The sequence below is a fragment of the Corvus brachyrhynchos genome, unplaced genomic scaffold (assembly GCF_000691975.1).
Source record: "Corvus brachyrhynchos isolate BGI_N302 unplaced genomic scaffold, ASM69197v1 scaffold116, whole genome shotgun sequence".
In the NCBI taxonomy this organism is placed as follows: domain Eukaryota; kingdom Metazoa; phylum Chordata; class Aves; order Passeriformes; family Corvidae; genus Corvus; species Corvus brachyrhynchos.
Window position 1 is genome coordinate 6,060,744 of NW_008240221.1, and position 17,688 is coordinate 6,078,431.

A 17,688-nucleotide genomic window follows, 5' to 3' on the forward strand; every position below is an offset into this window, starting at 1 on the left:
TGTCATGATTTAAAAGAGAGATAGGGAGGAACACTGATGTGAAAAATGTATGGAGATAAACTAATGGGGTTTTGACTGGCTGGTTGGTTTTGCTGTTGCTTTTTCTTCTTCTTCACTGTTTTTTCCCAGAAGCCACAGCCCGGATGGGCTTCAGGGCCACAGGCAGGAAAGAGCCAAGAGAAGGCTATGAATGGATCCTTGTAAAGAGTCTCAGGTACTTGGCAAAGGACAAAGCAGAGGGATTGAAGAGAGGAATTTTAAACAAGGTATAGTTCTGTCCTGGAAGTGCTGAAATCCTGTTCAACTAAAATTCCTTACTTTACCAGCAAGCACAGTATTAGCTTCCTCAGTGCAATTTAATCAGATACAAAGCAAAAAAACAAGTTCTGGATCCCGCACCTGGAATGAGGCAACCCAGGATGTATGGATATACTGGGGAAGGAGAGGCTGGAAAGCAGCACCATGGCAAGGGACTTGGGGGTCCTGGTTGTTGCGAGTTGAACAGGAGTCAGCAGTGCCCTGGCAGCCAGGAGGGCCAAGAGTGTCCTGGGGGCATCGGGCACAGCATCACCAGCTGGGCAAGGCAGGGGATTGTCCCAGTCTGCTCTGCCCTGGGGTGGCCTCACCTCGAGTGCTGGGGGCAGTCCTGGATGCCATAGTATGAGAAAGATATTAAACTATTAGACAGTGTCCAAAGGAGGGTGACAAGGATGGTGAAGGGTCTGGAGGGGAAGACATACAATGAGCAGCGGAGGTCACTTGGACTGTTCAGCTGGAGTGAGACTGAGGGAAGACCTCATATTAGCCTACAGCTTCCTCATGAGGGGAAGTGGTGCAGAAGGCACTGACCTCTTCTCTCCAGTGACCAGTGATAGGACTCAAGGTGTGTCATGGAGCTGTCAGTGGGGTTTTAGGTTGGATATTAGGAAAAGGTCCTTCACCCAGATGCTGTGCACTGGAACAGGCTCCCCAGGGAAGTGGTCACAGCACCAAGCCTGACAGAGCTCAAGAAACATTTGAACAACTGTCCTAGGTTACGATGTAGGATGTAACCAAAAGTATGCATTCTATTATCATCTTCACAAGCTGTTAAAGCAGGTGGGGCAGTGTTCATTATCTCCTACCATGACTCATCCTTGATAACTCCCTCCAGGGGTTACCTCTGTTAATGGGCTATCAAGGACCCACCACATGACTCATAGAATTACAACCTCTGTTAATGGGCTATCAACCCACCACATGACTCATAGAATTACATCAACCCACTGTGAGATGCTCCGCCCAGGGGAGAGGAGCCAAGCATTCCCACCTGGATATAATCTGGGGTTTGGAAAAGCACAAGTAGCCCTACCTACTGGATTCCCAGGAGGCAAGAGGTACCGCTGGACTTATAGGTGAAGACCAGAGCCTTCTACAGGATCACTGCTTCAACAGAACCACTTCATCTGGACTGCTCCCACCACCCGGACTAACAGGGTGTCAGGTTGTGTTCTGACTCTGTCAGTGTTCTTGTACTATTGCATTTATTTTTATTTTCCTATTAAATTATAATTCTGACTTGTGATCTTCCACTGGTTTGTTTTCAAACTAGTGCAACAACGCTCTTAGGCACATGGTGTCATTACTGAGGCTGCCTTGTGCAGAGATGAAGTTGGACTTCAATGACCCTTATGGGTCCCTTCTAACTCAGGATATTCTATAAACAAAGGGAAAAATCTGACCCTATAATCCTGTAGGAAGAGTGAACATATTCTTCAAAATGTTGTGTAGGGCTAATTAAATGAAAGAGAGAAAGTCTCTTATGAATGCCTTGTTAGCATAAGATCTCGTGATACCTGTGGGATCGCAACGTTTATTTTACATCAACTATCGAATACTTCATTTCCATTGAAGTGACTTCCATATTAATAATTATATGCGAATATGTGTTATTTAGTTACAATAACCTTGCAGTTCTGTCTCTTAATTAAATTTCAAACTTAAAATCTTGAACCTTTAATGGATGTCATTTATCAAGTTTGATAAAGACAGAAAGCTTAAAAAAAACCACAGAAACCCCACAATCATTCTGTCTGAGAGTACAAGCTATGTAATCAAGCAGGCCCCTTAAAGCAGAAATAACTAAGTTTGAAGAATAGTGTAAATTCAAAACTGTTTTCTGGCATGGTCAGAAACAGTTATCAGAACTTCCTGCCCACTAGCAAATACTAGTCTGATCTTCTGCCACAGCAGGAGGAACTTTTTCTGCAGGTTGTGCTGAAGAAAATGGGCAGAACACCATGTTTTTATTCTATACTCTGGCTTCAAGGCAGGAGAAATTAAGAGGATGCTGGGTGTTATATAAGAAATCCACCAAATTGGCCTTATGCATGTTAAGTGCCCTGATTTTGCATGATAAGATGTTAAATGTCCTGGTTTTACATTTTGCATATTAAGTGTTTCAATTGCCAAATTAGTCTTTATATACTTAAAATGCCCATCAAACTAGTTAAAGTTATTGAGTTAATTCTCAGAATCACTTAATCACACAGTTCCTAGTCAAAAATCCCTGTTAATAAAATATTCCCAAGTTTAATCCCTTCCTTAAGATTTAAACTTACAAATATATTGTTTCCTGCAAATACCCAAGTTATCCAAGTCAATTAGTCTGTTTTAAAAAGTTCCTTAAAATGTTTATAGTTGTTTTAAAAGTTCCTTAAAATGTTTGTCAATTGTTCTGTTTTAAAAGTTCTTTGAAGTGTTTGCAGTGCAGTTTAATGCTTTTGTTAATTGTCCTTAAGTTCTACAATTTTCCAAGCCCAGCTCCAAGAGCAGACTTTTAACTGTCAAAAGCTATTTTTAGTCTCCTGTCCATTAACCTGCAACTCAGCTCCATGGCAACATGAATTTCAATGAGGACATTTTCCCGCGTTTTAAGCAAGTGACATCATCCCCAAACTTTACCCCAGATGACAGCCAGCCATTGGCAGGATGAGATGACCTCACTTCAAGACTCCACCAATTGCATGAGACCATGGGGGCTGGATTGTGGGCAGACCTGGGCGGAGCATGGACACTATAAAACTCAGTGCACAGCACTGGCGCTTGCTTTTTGCCTCAGATTAGCTGTGGACGAAGCCCAATGCTGGTGACTCAGGCCTCTATCTCCCAGAGAGACCATTTTAATTATCTAACTTTGGACTAGCCAAAGTTAACCCAGCGTTGCAGGCTTCCTGCACTGGGGCCTTGCCTAAAGGTGTCTAATTGCTGCGGACCTGGGTTTTGGGATTTTTACTTGTGTTTCCTTACTAATGGATTTTCCCGGATTGAATTATTTTAGCTTTAGTTAATTTTTAAAATTGTTCTTTTAAATTATTCTTTTAATAGTTATTAATTTTTAATTAACATCAAGAGTGGTCTCATTCTTGACACTGGGTTCCCTCCAAAAGAACTCCATCTTCTATCATCATTGTCATAAGTGTTAACATCTATTATTTTCAGGGAAAAAACAGAAAGCATGTGAGCACAACCTGGACTTCTCTCTTTGAACAAAAGTAGCGTCAAAGAAATCCAGGCTCAGTGAAAAAAACATTAATCAGATTCATTATTACCAGGTCCTTGAAGTTCATTGATCCACAGGGTCATTGCACACAACCACAAAAGTTAGACAGTTCAGGCTTTATTTCAGCAGTCAGAGGAAATGTGAATCATTAAAGTCTAAAATGTTCTATGATTTTTTTTTTTTTTTTTGACAAATCCCTTCTGATCACTGCAAAACCAGATTTGCAACACAACCATGCTGTAACCTGTTGGAACCATTGGTGCCCTCAAGGACAATATGAGTTTTTGAAGACAAGGAGAGGACTAAAACTTACAAGGTCTTTTTAGAACACAAAACATACTCTAAGTAGGAAATGTACAAAGTATCCTATAAAATATACGACAAGTGATCTGCAGCCTGTTTTCACCACAGAAATAAAAGGAATGCCAACATCAGTAATGAAAAACACTTACAGAAATATAAGTTGCCTGGAAACAGATAAATGTTTTTAAACTTTCATACTTTCTTGATGAATCTGCAGAGAATATTGGGAGAAAGTAAAAGTAACTTCCATATATGCTGATATATTGCATTTACATGGCAAGGTTTTGGTCAGCCAGGGGCAGCACTACAGGAGGGGCTTTCTTGAAAAGAGTCCAACAGTTGGTCTATGTCAGATGGAGCCAGTTCTGGATGCCTCCATCACTGGGCAAAGTTGAACCCTTCAGCAGTGCTGGTAGCACCTCTCTGATAACATATTGAAGACACCGTAAAAATGCTGTGAGGGACAGAGTGAGAAAAAATGTGAGAGAAGCAACCCTGCAAACCTCAAGGTCAGTGCAGAAGGGGGGGTGAAGAGGTGGTCCAGGGGCTGGAGCAGAGGTTCCCGTGCAGCCTGTGTCAAAGCTGTCTGCAGGGCAAGCTGTCCTACGGAGATTCACAGTGGGAGCAGATTTGGACCCTGAAGTCCATCAAGGACTATATGCCATAGTACTGGATATTTCCTGAAGAAGCTGTCACTCAAGGAGATTCCATGGTGGAGGACCCTTCCGGCAGGAACTGCAGACTGTTGACAGAACCAGGTCTTCTGCAGCAGCTGTGACCCCATGGGTAACCCATGCTGAAGCAGTTTGTTCCTGAAGGGCTGCACCCACCCCATGGAAAGGCACCAACACTAGAGCAATTCCTGAAGAATTGCAGCTCATGGGAAGGACCCACATCGGAGCAGTTCATGAAGGACTGTCTCCTGTGGAAGGGTCCCCATGCTGCAGTAGGGGAACAGCATGAGAACGAAGGACTGACAAATTGTTACAAACTCCACAATCTGCCATCCACACTGTCCTGTGGCACTTGGGGAAGGGGACGAAGAGGTAGAAGAGTCAGGAAAAAAGGAATGTTGTTGAGCCTGGAAAGAAAGCGGGTGTGGGGAAAGGTGGCTTTAGTTTTGATTTTGTTAATCACCGGTCTAGTCTCTTTCTAATTGGAAATTAGTTAAATTAATCTTCCCTGAGTCAAGTCTGTTTTCCCATAACAGTAATTGGAGAATGATTGCCCTGACCTTATCTCAACCTATGAGCTTTATTCATCTTATTTTCTCCCACTGTCCTGCTGAGGAGGAGGAGGAGTGGGGAAAACCCACCACAGTGTATTTTTAGAGATATAAAGAGCAATTAGAATGACCTACCAAAATGAAATAGTTGCTATATTTACAACAGAAGTATTTTTCACTCTCCATTTGATTTCAAAATTTGTTTATTAAGATAATATAAAATATTATCAAACATTGCAGTAATAGTTATTGATAAGAATCACAAAAAAAAAAATTTAAATTACATAAGTACAGTATTTTTATTTAAAGCATTCAATCCTCATCTGAGTAACAACCTAACAGAATACCCTGTAAATCACAGGATTCTCTGGTGACTATTATAGTTGTGTAATAACTTATAGATCAAATTATACAGGACATCAACTATAAAATATGCCAACCAATACTGACAGCTCTTACAGAATCCCTATTACTTAAATAGGAAGAACAACTGCTATGCCTCTGGTTTGTACATTACAGCTTTTCTGCTATGTTAACAAACTTAGCAGTCAAAAGTGACACTTCATATTTTACAGCTGCCATATTTGATCACCTTTAGCAAATGTTATGTCTTTCAAAAAGAGGTTACATAAATCAACTTGATCCTTTGAGTATTTATTGAATGGTTTAAGCTTCATTGAAACCCAGAGATGTAGGACTATATAGGACCTCAGCAGTTCACCTAGGCCACTGACAAGATCATCTGATCCTACATGACCCCTTAGACATACTTTTTTATAATTACTCAGAGAGATGTCCCAGCCACCTAGGTACTTTCTTCACTTATTTAGTGTGCAGATGAAGCAGAGGAAAAGAAACAAAGAGCCCAGGGCTGAAAGCAAAAAGATCAGCAGAGGCTTACCTGTCATTGAGGAATACAAAAATTGTGTACAGGGAAGAGGGAGCAGGAGATGTGAGGCACCTACCTTTAGAAAGAGGAGTTAGGTTACAAAAACAAGGCCTTAGTATTAGTGGCTTAAGATCTTGTATCAGCTCAGCTTATATGTCAGTGATGCCTCCTTGCAGTCACAACAATGCCAAAACGGGGGCGGAAGTGAAAGGATGGTGGACAGAACAATTTCTGCAGATTGTAGAAATTAAAGTTAAGGTATTATTTTTAAAGTCTTGACTTAGATGAGTTTCAAAGGGAAATATAAACTCAAGATATTGTATTTGCAGTTCGGTTCAATTTTTTTCTGATGTTCATGGAAAATTTCTATGACTTTAAATAAAAATATTTCAGGTGCTTCAGGACAATGTCTGCTTGAAATTCACCTGGGTTTTGACAAAGATATTTGAAAGCTTCAATGAATGCTCAAAATTTAGAAGTGGTAATCTGTAAGGCAAAGTGCAGCTGCTCTTTACCCCTCCTGTAAATCCGCATGTACATGCTGCTCCTTTTATATGACTTTCAGACACTTTCTGACCTTTCTATGGGATCTATATATTTAGGGAGAGTACAACTCTATGGTGGTTTCATTATGCAAATGTGAAAGGGAGGAAATTGCTCCTAGTAATTTTCTAATGATATATTTAAGTTCTAGAAATTTTCATTCATAATTCAAGAGTACAAATATGTCAGACCACCTGATGTTAAATCAACTATGCACATCTAATAGCAGTTCTGAGCTTCCACAGAACCTGCTCTAAGATTAGGACCTATATATAGACCCTAGTTTGCCTGGCAGGATATAGACCTAAGGGCCATGTGATCAGGTGCTGTATTACTCCAACACAAATGGAAGGGGATTAGATTGCTGTACAGCCTCCCCCTTGGAGCTGGAAAAAAGACCATACACTTGATGATTTTGGGCAATGCTGAGAAGGCACACTGCTCCTGGCATTCCCTTGAGTCAGGGATGGAAAAGCATTGGCAGAGAAGAGCTCCAATCCTGAGCTGACGGTGCTAAAAGGTCAGCTGACATAATGCTGACAATGAAGAAACGGCATAATTTCTCTTCTTTGCCATTTCTCCACAATTTTTATCATACACTTATCCAAGGATGTGAATTTTCAGGAATAGCATAACATCGCAAAGCGGGGAGAAGATAAAGACTCTTAACATACAAAAGTATATTAAACTCTAGTCTGGAGTGCATCAGTCTGGCAGGGTACTACTGAATTCAAAGGCCAATTTATGCTTACTGGAGGTCAGTATACTGTTAGGAGCATACTTGCCCCTGGGCAACAAATGGGCTTTGCAAACAAAACTGATAGGAAAATAGAGAAACTTTGAAAACACTGAGGAGATTTGAGCATTTAAATGGTCCTGAAATTTAACAGGTATTTCCCACTGGGGTTTCAGTTTGTCCCCAGGATGCCTTGGCATAGATCACCAACTCAAGGATTAGCGCATATATTTCCTCCTCCTGGTGTGGGAGCCCTTTGTACAGCTGCTGCTTTGGGAAACGTTCAATAATCCTTCATTCTGAAAAGTAATAACCACTCATGGAAGCCAAGAAATCCTTCTAGGACATGCGCTGCCTCTTTGCTTTGGCTTCCATACATTTGTTACGCACATGCAAGGCATAGAAAAAGCTTTGTAGTGAGTTTGTTGCATTCTAAGAGTGAGAAATCATGGAAATAACAGGTTGCAGTTTAATGTCTTTTAATTCCCAAGGCAGAGCACTAACAGGAGAGATGAATTCAAAAGAATGAAAGCAGATGAATCTGGAACTGAAGCAGGGCCTAACATATGGGAGCAGATAAACCTGTCTGTAGAAAATAAGGACATGTGGAATTTTGCCAGTAGTCAGCTGAAACTGGCTCTGCTCACAGCCTTGAAATGTATATTCTGTCTCTTCTCCAAGCCTTTCTTTCTGTTTGATCACTCCTGCTCCCAGTCCAGAAGACTCATCAGATTCCAAGAGACTATTCTATTGGGGATGTTTTGCCCACCTAGTAGCAGGATGATCTGTACACCTTATGAGAACTGTACTTTAACTGGTCAGGCAATCATAGCTCAAATAGAGCTCAGTTTAAAACCCTGAAGTCAATAGAAAAGCTCCCTGTGCCTGAAGCCCAGGCCTGAAATGCATTTAGAATTCCCGTGCCTGAATGTGGCTCCAGTGGTATACTTGGTCAAGGAAACATATTGTGACTTCAGCCAGGCTCCAGCTGAAGCATGCTGTAGGGATCATGGATAAATGTAAAGCCAAATTTCTGAGTGAGTGTTTTTCCAAGCCAAACAAAGCCGTTGAACTTTCTGGGGTTTTCTTGGCACTTCTAGTGCTTTTGGGAATTTGAATGGTGCCTGTCCGAGGATAATTGACTCCCTGGGCATGCTATTGTGATTCTCAAAAAAAGCAGCATTTTTCTCAATCTTTCCGGGCATAGTCATGTTCTTAATAGCAACTGGACAGAACAGGAAATGGAATGGGATGTTCTACAAGATCTAGATTAATGTCCATGAAAAGAAACCCACACCCTTGGATCACCTCAACAGGTGATGACCCAGTTATGTGAATAATTCATCATAGGGTATTATTCTCCTTATTTACACATGGTACTCCCATTTCCATTTATTTGAGTGGTTTAGCCACAGCAGGAAAGAGGAGGTTTAAATCTCTGGTTTCTGTTATGCATGTTTTAAGAAAGAAATTAACTGTACTGTACAAGGCAAAAGAACTCTAAGCTACAGAAGCTGACTACGCTGAAAATAAAAGCAGAAGTGGCATCACAGCCGGGAGTTGTTATGAACATAAGTCACTCTTTATTTTTAAACTTCATGCTTTGTAAGGCACGACATGATTCAACTTGTTGATGAAGTGGAAATTTTCACTTGGTTTAATTTTGCCAGTTCAGTAAGTTTGCCACCACTGATGCACTTTTGAAAGGAAAAGCCAGACCATCTCAAGGTAATTTTCTGACTACTATTCCAGTAAGTATACTTGATTGTTTTGAGTTTGAACATGGCACTGATACTCAAGAAAATCAACTCTTTTTTTTTTGGTATCAAGAAGTTAACAAAAAATGTTACTAATTTTAAGAAACTAAAACTAGTATTTGTTTCACTGAATGAGCCTATCCATATTTAGTCTGACCACCTTCTCTCTAAGCAGATCACATGTTTAGATCCTTTGGCATCCTACAGGATGAGGGTGCAATCGCCTTACCAGTAACTCATGCTAATTAAATTCAGCTAATAAAATTCTGAAAATAATTCTTATTAACAGTTTTACTGTTGCTTTTGAGACACAAATGTTCCAAATATTTTTTATTTTACAGAATTCCAAAGAGAACTTTACCAGAAGTGCACACATTTATTATTAGACTGTGCGAATGCCCAAAGCTTGCTTGGCTTTTCTGGTTTTCCTTTTCATGCAAAAGAAAATTAAGTGAAAACAAGAAAATTAAAACTCCAGTAACTGCACAAGATGAGGAATTTCTTGTGTCCCTAAGGGCATACAGACCAAACACCATTATTATTACTATTACGGCATTACAGCAAATTGAGTGCTGGTTAATTGCTTCTTTTCTAACTGATCTTTTTTCAAGTTGGGACCATGAGGGAGGTGAGAAGAGAATGACTTAAAATTCATAACATCCCCATGACAAAAGAACCCCCAAAAGGCAACAGCTGCTTAGAGAAGTGAAAACATTGGATCTTCAGAGGCCATTCAGGCAGACTATGAATTTCCTTGATGAGCTTGTCACCTAGACTAGCAGTGAGTGTAAAGACATCACATACAGTTGTTGAGATATGCCAAGAACACATTAAAAGTGCAGGCGTCTATATGCATGAAATCTTACTGATGGCTGTTATCGCAACCCTCAGTTCTGTGGACATTCCAAAAGTTTGGTGAATTATACTCTACAATAAATATGAAAGTTATTGTCTAAAACAAGAAAAAAACCCCACAACCCACCACCAAGGAGGAAATACAGATTTATTAATGAGGTGCTATACAAACTGCATTTATAGTTATACCTAAAAGATGAGACACAGGATACTGGAGCTAAGACTCCCCTTAACTGCACTGATAGTGGGTGAGAAGCAGGAAATCAGCTTTAGGATATAGACAGGTAAATGAGCAAATGAAAGACAGAAGTGAACCAAAGCACCTACAAGGAAATAGAAACCTCAGTAGAATCTGGTTAAAGACAATGGTGACAGGAAGAGCCAAGGCTGGGCTGCCTCTTCCCCAGGCCAGCATCAGACTAAGCCACAAGGAATTCACTCTGCCAGGCAGGGCCATTAGAAGAACACTGAAGCCCAGCTTTTGTATTTCTAATATAACAGATAAATTCTACCCAAGAAATACTGAAGCATGGAATTGCCCTTCAGGTTTCAGCTGCTCTTTCTTAAGCAGTGTTAAGTCTTGTGAAAACAAAGTGCCTTTTTTCCCCTTCATCTTTTCTAGAAGCTTTTCTGGCTCAAATTATCTAGTGCAAAGTCTCACCCTAGATATATCTCTAATAAAGCACAGAGTACAGCCACTATAGAGTTTGTGTCCCATAATATGGCTTATAAGCAAATAAGACAGTGATGCCAGATTTGGGGTGTCAGCTCACAGAAGCATGATACTTAAGGAAACAAGTAGAAGAATGCATCAGGGCTATGGGAAAACACCAAAAAATACTAATCTGCTATGAGTCTCAGATTTAGGTTTAGTATCACTTAGTGTCATCTCTAAAATATGGACCAGTTATTTTATCTAAAAGAGAACGTCTCAGTGCCCACAAAAGATACCAGCATACCCATAACCTGAGCTATCATCCTCTTTGCTCTTATAACAGTCTCACCTTTGCTGATTCACTGGCAAAGAGGGACATAACTTGTTTGCCCTCTATGCTATGTCTCAGTCTAACAGTGCTGAGGCACAGATTATTGTGCTGTAAAGCCATGTTACTGAGCACTTTGCCCAGGAAAGGCACCCTGCCTTGTGAAGTCAGTACAGGTGCCAGGAGCAGGATACTGGGAGATCATACTGGTCACCTTGGCTCTGATTGCCATGTATCTGTATCACCTGGACTGCCACATACCTGTGTCACCTGGATTCCAGCCTGCACAGAGACAGAACAGAGGCATGGCTAAGAAAAACAGAGATGGTTTTCTGCTGAGAGATGAGGATGGGAGGACAGAGGGGTGATCACATTAGTGTGTCAGTGTGTCAGATGACAAAGTTTCTGTTAAGGCTGATAAAGTCAAAAAAAACTCCGACAGATCAGAAGGGACTCCTGGAGGTCATCCAGTCCAACCTCCTGCTCAAAGCAGAACTACCTTCAAAGTTAGACCAGGTTGCTTAATGCACTGACAACAGAGAGGGAGAGACTGCCCAGCCTTTATACTAAAAAATAATAGAAATAGCAGGTAACAGTAATACATATTCAGCTAAAATCCATAACTGAATCTTAGGTTCTTATATATTCTTTACTATTTCAAAACTGTCTTGCAAAGTAAGAGAATTTCTCACTGTGATACATGTCATTTATAGCTTCAAATCCTTTTTTTCTGCAACCTTTCTGCTTGCAGTATAGGTCATGAATGAAGCAAGAGGAAGACTGGGAGCTGGACACCTGAGCTCAGACAGGGTTTACCACTGTTCACTGGTAGTCTGCTGCAACTGGAAGCATGCCCTAGCCAGAACAAAATCCCTCCATTTGGAAAGCATCACAGTGTAATTTTTCCCACTTCCTCCCTAAGCCCAGTATTTTTAAACTTTTTCCTACCTATAATACAGTGATTTGCTAGCTTATTCTTCACACACACCACAGTAAGACATGCAGTGCAACAGGGGAATGCAGAGGTCCAGTAATGTAAAAGAGGAAGCAGTTTAATTAACAGAAACTGTATCCCCTTCCTTGCTTTTTCCCTCACTAAAAATGCTTTATCTTGTTTATGTGACAATTTGCTTCTGCTTTCTTGAACACCACCAGAACAAAGTACTGGTAATCAAAACTTAAATAACATAGTTAATTACTCAAAATGAGTAATGAACATTCAGTGGTATTGCTAGTGAAAATTATAAAGGACTGGATTGAAATTTTATGCTTCCAGCAAAGGTGTGGCATGAACAACACTACACTGGGAGCAACTCTGTGACTCAGATGCACAGATCTTTCCTCAATTCCTCCTTGCTTCTGGCACATACTATTTCACTCCTGAGCTACTTCAGTTGTAAAATATGACCCACCCTGCAATGGCTCATCTACTGTTTATATAACCCTTCACTGTGCCTGTGTTTTTCAGATAAGTTGCAAAGGCAGAGGACAGGAAAGCAAAACCAAGGACTTCATTTACTTTCCTCTGCCTAGAACAATAGCCAGGTAGTTACCCAGATAACAGCTGGGCATATGTTTTTCAGACAAGGCTAAAAATGATACCCAAATTAAGTAAAGGGTGTGGAGAATAAATCACATCTAACAAGGCAGACAGAAAAAAGCCCAACAACTCTGAGTTTCAGAATACAGACAAATAAATGTAGGAGAACCATGTTCTTGGAATATAAGAAAATATAAAGCTGTTTGAAAAAATATTATTATTATTGAGCTTAGAAAGTTCAAAAATATTGGGAATTTTCAGTGCTTTACAGACAAAACATAAGGTTTATTAACTTACAAAATGAAAATGGCACTTAATAGGGATCTCAGAAAAATGCAAGCCTTTCAACCATGTTATAAATAAAGGTCTATCTTAAATTATTTCACCTGATTTTCAAATTCACGATTCTATCTGTAAAAGCAGGGATATGAAAGTCTATAAAGGCCGTTTTCTGTGTCGTATTCAATTGAACCTTTTCCTCACCCCATATCCACTTCTCCCACTGCAAATTAATTTGACAGGTTCCTGGCTGGACTTCAGCAACTTTGCGTTTCTCTAGAATTAGCAAAAATGCTAATTTGGGCAGTTTGCTGCTAGTGCAAGTTTTTTAGCCTGGCTGAAGCTCCAAGGCTATTTGAGATAATATCAAATCAAAGAACAAAGGGGCACCTGTCTTGAGCCCCAAGCGAAGGAAACAGACAGTGCTCGAGGAATTAAAATGAGATTTCTTTACACCAAATGTCGAAGGCTGTAAGCAGAGTGCTGTAGGAACAACTGGGGTTGCTCTAAATCAGGGTGGAGGGGAGGAGGGAAGAGGGAGGGAAATGCGCGGCGTCTCTTTCAAACAGGGGCTGCCGGTGAAAGGGTGGGGATGGCTCTAGATAAGCTTCCTGATCCACTTCCACTGAGACACTCCAAACAATGGGGTGGCAGAGCCATTTGCAGGCAATGGGACACACACATCAGACTACACCCCTTCCTCTTGGATGAGGTTACGGCTGCGCTCATCCGGATAGTCCCAAGCCTGAGACCGCCGGCTTGTCCGGGGTTGTGTCCGGAGCTGACGGCAGCGTGGGGACAATGCAACACCCCAACCCTCAAATCACAGCGGTGAGAGAACAACCCAGCAAAAATCCTACCAGCAAAAGTAGTAGTGACACAAAGAGCCATCCCCGCCCTCTGCTGAGTCTCACAGGTCTGCAGTACCAGTTTATGGTCGTGCCTGTAATCTTTTCAGATCAGCCCAAACTGGATGCTACTCCATTCTCTTGACAGGTTTTGTTTGCTTGTTTTTAATATTCATGTCACAGAATTTGGACCCCAGGCAAGACTACAGGGGGAAGTAGCTAGTGCTGTATCCTCTGTAGGAGCATCTAGGACATAACACAGGCACAGCCTCATTATGCAGTCACCTCAGCACAGCACCAGAGTGGGGTCGGCAGCCAGCACAGGGTATTTCCACCTAGCTTGGATATTCATGGCAACAACACAGATTACTATCTGGGGGAAAAAAGATCCCTTGTAACTAACAGGTGTTTATCCTACTTCAAGCTCTGTTTTCCAGGCAAAACTGTCTTGGTTGGGCAGTTTTAACTCTTTCAGGTAGATAGTAGGAATATTTTCAGCTATGACTGCAGTATTCACATACTCCAAAACTTACATGCGAAACTGCATAAATCTCAAAATAAAAAGAGCAAGAACAGCAAGAACTGCAGTAAGAAAAATCTCCTACCAGACAAGACTGATCTGTGTCTAATATTTCTAAAGGGGTTTTATACTTGCAGAGAAAGTTATTGAACTTTCTTTCATCGCTTGAAAGTAGAACATTTTGAAATGGAAATGGCAAGGAGAAAAAAAGATCCAAATATGACTGCCTTTTCTTACGTTATTTCTTCCATTATGTGCTGCAGTTTCTCCAAAGTGCCATTAATATATGTAGGCTGAATTAAAATCTAGAGCAAAATGTCACAGGTAGCCAAATTTAAGCTCTGACCATTCATTTAAATGTGTGTTAGACCAGGGGTTTTCATTAACACTTCACAGATTTGTCAAATAAAAATCAAACTGAACTAAACAAATTGATTTTGTCATTCTGATTCTACTGGCATCTCAGAAAAAACAACTGTCACCTCAAAACATGTATACATACACACACACACACACACACAGACCTAGAGATTCCTGTAAATTTTTTCATTTCAGCTAATGTTCTCAGGTGAAGGTTCACAAATCCCCGTGCAAACGGAGGTATTTTCCTCCTGTAAACCACATGGTTATATTGTGGAAATTCCTTGACACTGTATATTGTGTGATGGTTTGCACTGTTTGCATCCCCAGGCTTCAGAAACAGGAAAGAGTGATTTAGGAAAGTATCACTATGTTCTTATGCTGTTCTTATGTACCTGCGTGGTCAAGGTCAGGGGAACTGACTGGGGTCAATCCATGGCCATCCTTTTGCCAGGTGACAGCAGAGCTCTAAAGAAACTGTAACTGTTCTCACTGTATATACCAATCTTATTTTAGGTTCTATTTCAGTGGGCATTTTAATTTATAATGAATGTAAAACCTGTGATTCTCATGCTCCAGAATCCTTTGGGGATCAGCATGATCTTGGTCTTTGTTTTCAGGCCATCACAGTCATCTTCCTATATCCTTACTCAAAACTAAATTCTTACACAGAAGATTACATGTTTATATGACCCAACACTTATATTTACAATAATTTTAGATAATACCAAGCTAGAAAAAGAGATAATCCTCATGTTTTGGGACATATGCCAAGGAATTATGCCTAATGTTAAAAAGAAACTTTCCTTTGGGCAAGTTTCATTATAATTGGCCCTTTGCAGGAACTCTGACACTTTCTTCCAAAGCACCAGGAATCAACATCAGAAAAGAAATATGCAAAAGCCTTCTTTTCCAAGGATTAGAAGAAAAGCTTCCCAAATGTCTCAAGAGACTGAAATAGAAGATAAAATTATGCTATATAAAAGATGAGATGTAATTTTAAGACAGGCAATGCGAAGTCAATATCACTCTTTCAAAACTTCCAGGCAATCATGATCTTCAGACTGACTTGGAAAAGAGCATTAACTCACCTCAGGCATACACTTTTAACGAAATCTTGTAGGAATGTCTGTCCATTACTGAGGTTAACTGGATGTTAGTGCTGGTATTATTTCTACGAAAAAGGGAAAACAGAGGCATTCTAAGTGTCAAATCAGCCAGGTATCTTACCTTGACAGGCTATGTGGAGGCCCTATGGAAAAAGTCTTTTAACATCTTTTGTGATACAGGTTAGAGATACTCTGCAGATAATGGGTTTATGTGGCAAGTTGCATTTTATTATGAAAGTATGAAGAGATTCAAATTAAAAATCATACAGCCTTGAAGGGGTGAACACAAATGTAAACTTCTCCAAGAAAACAAAAGAATTCTTTAGGGCATTTTGTATGATATTTGGGAGATTTAAGACTATTTAAACCTACATCTAGGAAAATGAGTTAACAGAAACATGGAAACAATACTTTACTTCTAGACTCAGAAAACCCTTCTTGAATAAACTCAAGAAAATTCCACTAGCAGTCATAGATGTCAAATGGTCAGTCATACCTATTGGAACAGAAAATCAGGGAAAAAAGAAAGTTTCAAAGCATGTCTAAAGAACTTCCATAGCAGACATAAAGCCCTCATAGGGACACTCTATTTGCCAGCTAGGACTGTGTTGCCAAGGCAGAAGCATAACCTGGAGCATCGAACCAAAGCAAAACTCCTCTCTGGGAAGCCCTGTCCACATGGGGAGAATAATTGCCATAACAGCACAGACAACCTCAACATGAAATGTGATAACACTACTAGAGCTCCTGAACCAGCAGCTTGGAATGGAGTTATGAGTATATTGATTTTACTCTGTAAACGTATTTCCATACTCTGTAACCTGTTGTTTGACCCTTATATTAGTAGAAGAAATCAGCACATTTAGCCTTAACTTGCAATAACCATGAAACAACACCCACAGACTGTCCTGTTCTAGGGGGACAGCAGAAAGACCTAGTTTATGATGCCTCCTCAATTAACCTGACCTCAGGTCTGTGCTTCAAATCACATCAAGCAGGGATCTGACCCTGGCCTCAGGGAAGCACTCAAACCACTCGGCTACTGTGGACCCGCCAGGTTGGAAAATAAACCTCAAGAAACCTCTCCTTAAAGCCAAGAAATAATGTCAACAAGTATTTGTCAAAACAAACAGCCACAAAAAGTTTCAGTTTCAACTCATCAGCATTTTTTGAATGAAAAAAATTTGTGGAAATATCCTACCCAGCTCTAGATGCTTTTCCTATCATAGGTACAGACTAAAATGAGACAGAAAGCATTTCTGAGGAAAAGTTATCTACAGACAGATGGCTGAGCTGTGACCCAGATTTTCTGTACACCAGTGGAAACCTGAAATAACCCTATGGAGTATAGAAAGACAAAAACCACTCTGGTATCTCAGCTGAGACAGGACTAGCTGTTCAAGAGCCACAGCTTGGGTTCTCTATATTTTCTATTACTAATGCATGTTTCTTACAAACTGTGGGGGAACTTACGCTTCCTACACTATGCACTACTCATTGGGGAGGGCAAAGGAGGTAAAGATGTCAATGGCAGAATCCATGCACATGCCTTGACAGTTAAGTAGTTCTGCTTCAAGATAGCATTTGTATAGAAAAGACCTATTACAAAAAATTTCTTTTTCTACAGAAGAGTCATTGCTAAGTTCAGTATAATTGGACTATCAGTTTTATAGTCATGCTATCTTAATTTAAGAAAACCAGTGATGACAAATTGTTATTCACAAAACTCAATTGTCTTACCAGAGTATTCCAACCTGTGGCCCAGAGCAGAATGAATGGCATTTTCATTGACCTTAAGCCAGCATGCTGTGAAGAACCTCAGCACAGGAAAGATGGATTTAACTTCACAGTAAAAAGAAATTCTGCATATTTTTCATGTGTATGAACTCTGCTTCTGTTCGGTGCACTATGAAAAGCACTATCTAAATTGATAATAGATTCTTCTATTACAGTCATTTATATCTCTGTGTGGTTTGGCAACCATTGATAAAATTCTACATTCTTTGACTAATTGAAAAAAAAAAAAAGAAAAAAAAGAAAAAAAGACACCTCCACTGTACTAGTTACCAAATTTAAACCATAAAAACCCACTAGGGCAACAAAACCCTGACTGTTCTTTATCCTCCTGATTTCCTGCTAGTCTGCCCAAATCATGGCCTTTGCATTGAAAAAATGAAGGATAGGAAGCACATTGCTGCTG